The sequence below is a fragment of the Triticum dicoccoides genome, chromosome 6B (genome assembly GCF_002162155.2).
Source record: "Triticum dicoccoides isolate Atlit2015 ecotype Zavitan chromosome 6B, WEW_v2.0, whole genome shotgun sequence".
Lineage (NCBI taxonomy): Eukaryota > Viridiplantae > Streptophyta > Magnoliopsida > Poales > Poaceae > Triticum > Triticum dicoccoides.
In genome coordinates this window covers 87715717-87723141 of record NC_041391.1, presented here as the reverse complement: position 1 = coordinate 87723141, position 7425 = coordinate 87715717, and positions in this window count along the sequence as shown.

The window sequence follows — 7425 nt, the reverse complement described above, 5'->3', positions numbered from 1 at the left end:
TTCATGACAAGGTGTTCACCATGGTGGTTTTGTTTTGCCGTGCATCTTTCAAACTTGATGTGCATACTATTAGTGTCTCGCTTCTTGCCATGTTTGGTGGCTATGCTCAAGGTTTTCGTGTTCGTTTCCTTCGAGATAGATCTTACAAGTTCTCAGTAGCCTCCAAGTCCGTAGGTTTTGAGATTTATAATGCGGGTAGAATCATTGAAAAGGATTTTGAGATGGTTTTTAGCCTGTGGAACTTTGGCGGCCCAAACTGGCGCCGGGAGGAAGCTCTTTACTATGATGAGCTCGACAAAGAATGGACTTTGGTTGGTAGGGCTGGCAAGGCCATTGTGCCTCACTCCGGTGATCACGAGAGCTACTCCGTGGTGGTTAGAGACGGTAGATCTGCTTTCGAGTGGTTATCGGGGCTCAATCATGAGGGCAATTCTCAGAGCATTAACCACAATTCAACACATCATAATTCTGCCCCGGTCAGGCCACAATTGGTGCACAATGATGTGCAACATACCGTTTCACGTCATCATGTGGTATGTCATGCATGCAGGGCCAATGGTCACTTTGCTTGTTTTTGCACCGTTTCGAGCTTGACTGGGCTGTGGCCTTTTATACCATATAGTACTTTCCCGAGCCCACTTGAAAATGCTTGGACTGATGGTCAGGTGGAGTCTTGGTTTCACTGTTTTGGGCCGGCAGCACAGATTAGGCAGGTCACATCATTTAAGGAGCTGGTCAAGGATTTATTCCAAAACTTTCAGCCGAGACCGTCGCATGCCTCCTCGCATTCCACTTCACCTACCCACTCTATCTTCTCCACCGCTAGCACCTCCACCTCCGCCCACGCCTCGAAAAGCTCGCCGGAGCTACCATTGCTGTCAGAGAGGGCTCTGGTCGCCTCCTTGCCAGAGCCGAGTGAGATGGCCAATATCTCCATCGATCCTCGGTCGTTCGTCCCACATGTCTTTCAAGTTCAGGTGATTCTGGGATGAACTGGGGTTTCTTGAGCCATTGTGCCTCATCATCCTAGAAGGCACGAGGACTGGGCGATTTCCATTATTCATCCACACCCGGACGAGGTATTTTTTCTGAATGTTCATGATGTTCTGCAAGAGTTTGTTCAAGGAGATGCTCAAGTTTGATTCAGAGAAATTCAGCCATGCCCGTTTGGAGAGGCATACAGTTTAGGCATGTCAGGGATCGGGATAGGCTCATCCAGCAGGGGCCGCATGCTTTCGGTGATGTATCCATCTCCTTTACTAAACACAATGAAGGTAGAAATTGGCGCAGGGTTCATTTCAACAGGATCTGTTGGTTGCTCTTTGTGGGAGTTCCGTTTGATTTTTGCAACACTGAAGATATTGCGTCTGCCATTTCCAAATGGGGAAAGAACATTAGTTGGGAGAAAGAAGATGCGCTCAAGGGTAAAATCCTAGTAAAATCCAGAGTGACAGAGTTGGATGAGGTCCCTAAAAGCATACGTTGGTCTAAAGGAGAGCGGTTTGAGGAAGACTCCTGGACTTGCTTTGTTGAAGTGTTTCTAGAGGAAATGTTGGGTGGTGGGCCTGCTGATGAAGACCCCATTCCACCTGATCGTGTGGACCCACACCCCATACCTCAACATCCCAATGATTTTCCAGGGTTTCAACCTCTGCCAAACCACAATATCCATGCCCAAAATGAGGACTGGGATGCTTGGGAAGAGCAAGCAGCGCAGGAACAGCATTGGGCTTTTCCTCAACCAGAACCTTTCCAGCCACAGCAACAACAAGTTGTCGTTCCTGCATTTCCAGAGGAGGGTGCACCTAATAGCAGCATTACAATAACTGTATCACTATCTGATGGCTTGCTTTCCCTAACTCATTCTGCTAGTGAAGAGGTCAATCAGGGAGTTCAAATCCCACAATTTGGTCAAGGACTGTTAAACATTGCATTGGCTTATAATGCAATTGAATAAGAGGAAGATCAAGTGCCCCAGATCAATTTGGAAAATGTTCAACAGCAGAATCCAGTATTAGAGCCTGCTTTGATACCTCAGATTCAGGATATTGAATCTCAACTGGACTTACAGATGGATCACACGACTGATAAGCTCAATGATGGGGAGGAAAATATAGTTACTAATAATCCTATGCCTGAATGGAACACAGTCAGTCAGAGGGAGGCAGGGAAAGATCTTTCTTCTACTGATGCAATTACTACTGCCAGCATTTTGTCTGGAGAAACTGTCATTCCCCACACTCTGCTTCCTGATGAGAAGGGAAGGAAGATGTCTCAATTCCATATGTTGGCACATCTACAGATCCTAATAATAAAGGTAACTATGGAACTTTCTCATTGCCAAGCTCTCCTTCTATGTTTGATTTACATGAACTTGCTCAGAACCATGCATTGGAAATTCTTGATGGTTCTCATTTAATGTCCGAAGAAGGACTTGGCCTCTAGATTAAGCAATTTGCACCAGCAATACAAGGAGCTGAGAACACTTTCGAAATTGAAATACCAGTAAGTTGGTTCAACTTCATAATACATTTGTTGTTAAACCCTGACAAGTTTAGTTGGACAATGCACCTGCTAAAGTCTGATGTGTGGAAAATATAGACTGCCAATTGCAAACAAGAGGAAACTATGCTCTTTCATATACCTGATGGATGTTCTACTTCCCAGGCACCAACTTGCAAAGATTTCCTCCTTGGGCAGGGTAAGGAAAATGAAGGTGTTAGTCCAGCAGCACACTCTTCTAGTGGGGCAGGCAGTCCTCTACAACAAGTCTCCCCAAACAAATTTCTTCCACTGGGGGAGGCTATTTCAAGGAAGAGAAGGGACAAGGAGCCTCTGGTTGAAACTGAGGTAAGAAGGAGTGACAGGATTAAGAAAGATAATATGGGTTATAGAAGAAAATCTTGTGATACTAAATCATGTTTACCATGTAATGCAATCCCACCAGTTATTCAGAATTCAGTGGTGAAAAACCTAACTAAGTCTTTCTGTAAGGTTGCTGAGGATGAACTTCAGGGAAATCTGTCCAAGAAGCCTAAAAAGAAGGGGCAGGAGGTGGTGGCCAAGTTGTCCAAGGCCACTGGGCAGGACAACACTTCAAAGATTGTCTGATGATGACAAGACCACACCAGATGAGCTGAAATAGCAAAGTGTCCTGTTGTTCTCTTTTGGAATGTCCTTTCTTTATGATTGCAAAAAATCTTAAGACCAGAACTTGTTCCATAGTGCTTGACTATCCAGAAAGACATATTTTGTTCCCTGAATGTAATGGATTGGTGTGCAAACTGTGGTACTCTTTTATGGTGATGAAATGTGATAATCCTGCTATCATTCTGCTTACGCATTACTTGTTGCTCTGGCAAGGGCTTCACTTCATTCATGTGAAATGCTTGTATGATGGGACTACTTGTATGACAACTATTTTAACTATGATTCAAAGTAAAATCAACCATTGGGATAGACACCAGGGGTTGGACCTGGGTGTTCAAGGGCACACACTTCTGGTTTATAATGAATAATAACAGAACCTGGAATAGACTGAACTGGAATGTGAGAGGTATTAATTCTTCAGATAAGTGGCTAGCTATAAAGCAAAAAGTGGAAGAAAGTGTTGCTGGTATTATGTGTTTGCAGGAAACAAGAGAGAGTTCTTTGATTTAACATATATACATAATGTTTGCCCATAGAGATTCAATAAATTTGAATACTTACCCTCCATTGGGGCATCTGGTGGCATCCTCACTGCTTGGAATGGAGCCTTATTTACTGGAGAGTTGATGTTTCAAAATAAATTTTGACTATCCATTCAGTTCACATGCAACAGCTCCTCCAAGTCTTGGATTCTCACAAACATTTATGGTCCCTGCAATCATGAAGAAAAGATTGAGTTCATTGAATGGTTTGGAAATATTCAAATGCCTAGTGATGTGGACTGGATTATCATGGGTGATTTTAACTTCATAAGAAAACCTGAAGACAGAAATAAACCTGGAGGTGATGTTAATGAAATGCTTATGTTTAATGAAGCTATTGGTGAACTGGGTTTAATTGAACCACCCCTCAAAGGCAGACAATTCAGCTGGAGTAACATGCAGGACAACCCTCTACTTGAGAAGTTAGATTGGTTTTTCACATCTGCTGCTTGGATGACAAGCTATCTAGATTCTATTGCTCTACCCATGGATAAACCTATATCTGATCACCTTCCCTGTATGATAAAGATTGGCACAAATATTCCAAAGTCAAAAGTGTTCAGGTTTGAAAATTACTGGCTAAACCACAACTCCTTCAAGCAAGTGGTTCATGATGCTTGGAACATCCTAGTGGGACACACTGATTGGGCTAAAAAGATTAATGCAAAGTTCAAGAATGTTAGAAGAGCACTAAAACTTTGGGCTAAATCCCTATCTTGTCACAAAAAGCAGATTGTTGAGTTGAATGATGTTATTTTCCTTTGGAACCTAATTGAGGAGTACAAGGATTTGTCAGTGTTTGAAACAAATTGCAGGAAATTGCTGAAGGAATTCTTATTAACAGTGCTCAACAATCAGGAAATTTATTGGAAACAAAGAGGGAAAATTAAAGGGGTTAAGTTTGGGGATGAGAACACAAAATTATTTCACACAAAAGCCTCTATTAACCATAGACTCAATCAAATTGCTATGCTGGTAAACAAGGATCAAGTTGAAGTCACTGATCATGAAGGGAAGGCAGCAATTCTATGGGATGCATTTAAGAGTAGATTGGGACAGTCCACTTGGCATTCTATGCACTTTAATCTAAATGAATTGTATGAAAACACAGTGGATTCACACTTATTCATTGATTTGGAAACCTTTCACTCAAGAAGAAATTGAGGATGTGGTCAAGAATTTGCCAAATGATAAATCACCAGGCCCAGATGGTTTCAATAATGAGTTTCTCAATAATTGTTGGGATATAATCAAATGAGATGTTATTGAACTTATCATGGCTTTTCATGCTGGGAATGTCAATCTTGAGAGCATCAATTCATCTTTCATCAGCCTGATCCCTAAAAAAGAAGTGCCACTTACTCCAAATGACTTTAGACCAATTTCTCTGCTTAATGGAGTGCTCAAGATCATTACAAAACTTCTGGCCAATAGATTGCAAAGGGTAATCCTGCAGATGGTGCATATCAATCAATATGGCTTCCTCGAAGACAGGGTGATACATGACTGCTTAGGATGGGCTTATGAATATATTCACCAATGCCACAAGTCCAGGGAGGAAATTTTAGTTATTAAACTGGATTTTGAAAAGGCTTTTGATACAATTGAACATGAAGCAATATTTGACATTTTTAAAGCCAAAGGTTTTGGTGACAGATGGATCTCTTGGATGAAAGTTGTTTTTTCAACAGCATCATCCTCTGTCTTGCTGAATGGAGTCCCAGGGAAAAAATTACATCAAAAGAGGAGTAAGACAGGGAGATCCTTACTCTCCTCTAATTTTTGTGCTGGCACCTGACTTGTTGCAATCTATTCTTAACAAAGCAATGAGGCTAAACTTACTCTCTGCACCACTGCAAGTGAACTCTTGCCCACATTTCCCAATTGTGCAGTATGCAGATGACACTCTAGTGATTATGCAAGCAGATACTAGGCAGCTCTTCTGTCTGAAAGCCTTACTCAACACTTTTGCTTCTGCAACAGGGCTCAAAGTGAGTTATCAGAAGTCATTTCTGGTTCCTCTAAACATCACTGAAGACATGATTGAATTATTCACAAACACACTACAATGTGCCAGAGGACACTTCCCTTTCACTTACCTTGGCCTTCCATTGGGAATTTACAAGCCCACTATGGAACATTGTTTACCTCTTGTCAACAAGATTGCTAAAAGATTGGCAGGCATTTCTATCTTCATGACACAAGCAGGAAAATTGTTGCTGGTCAAGTCAGTGCTCACTTCTCTGTCAGTATTCTTCATGACATGTCTGGATATCCCAATCACAATAAAGAAACAGATAATAAAATACCTAAGACATTGTCTTTGGAGAGGCCCTGACATGGAAGACCGCAGACCTGCTTTAGTAGCTTGGTCCACTGTGTGCAGACCCAAAGATCAGGAGGTCTAGGTGTATTGGATATATATACCCATAACAAAACCCTGTTAATGAAGAATTTGCATAAATTTTTCAACAGACATGACATACCATGGGTCAACTTGATATGGGAAACTTACTACAGTGATGGGAAATTGCCAGGTGACAACATGGTGGGTTCTTTTTGGTGGAAATCCAGCTTAGCTCTTCTTGATCATTACAAAGCTATGGCTAGATGCAATGTGGGAGATGGGGTCAGTGCTTATTTTTGGGATGATCTATGGCAGCAGGCAGTTCTCAAACACAAATTCCATCACCTATACTCCTTTGTGAGAAATCCACAATTGAACATACAACAGGTACTGCAGAAAGAGTACCTTCAGGATCTTTTCTTCCTCCCATTGACAACAGAGGCATATGAGGAATTCTTAGAAATGGAGGACATTTGCATCTATATGAGGCAATCTGAATTTCTGGGATCTTTAGACACATGGAGTTATATCTGGGGAAATTAAATATACTCATCCATCAAAGCATATAAAGTGTTAATAGGTCACAAGCAAACACCTCCTCCCTTCAACTGAATTTGGCAAAGCTCATGTCAACCAAAGCACAAAGTTTCTTTCTGGCAACTGCTTCATGACAGAGTTAATACAAGAAACCTGCTTAGAAGGAAGAATTTTGTGTTGGAAGCCTACAACTGTGCAGTTAGGGACTATCAACAGGAAGAAACACTTCATCATTTTTTTTGGGGATGCCCCTTTGTGCAACAATGCTGGGACTTTATTTGTCCAACAAGAACACCAAACCTGTCAGTGCTAGAAGCATTCCAAGATCTAAAGGACAAACTAAATTACCAATTTGATATGGAGATCATCATTCTTGGTGCATGGGCCATCTGGATAACCAGAAACAATAAAATTTTCGAAAACATTGCACCATCTTTTCAAGGATGGAAGTACATTTTCCTGGAGGAGCTAAAGCTTTTAAGGTTCAGAATGAAGAAAAAGCATGAGAGTATTTTCAATCTGTGGCTTGAGGCCCTGCTGTAATTTTCTGTTGTTCTTAGCCTAGTTTTTTCTTTCTTTCGCTTTCTTTCTTTTCTTTTCTTTCTTTTTCTAGTTTCTAGTTTTTTTTAGTTTTCTTTTCTCTCTTTTTCCTTTCTTTCTGTAGCTTACCTCAAGCCTGTAAGACTACTTGTTCTTTGCTCTTTAATTATAAAAATTGCAGTGGGGTTTTACCCTACTGTTTATATTTAAAAAATTAAAAAAATAAGCTAACATACTTTTCCATACTTGGATCATATGGACTTATGATTGGAACTCTAGCAAGCATCCGCAAATACTAAAGATCATTAA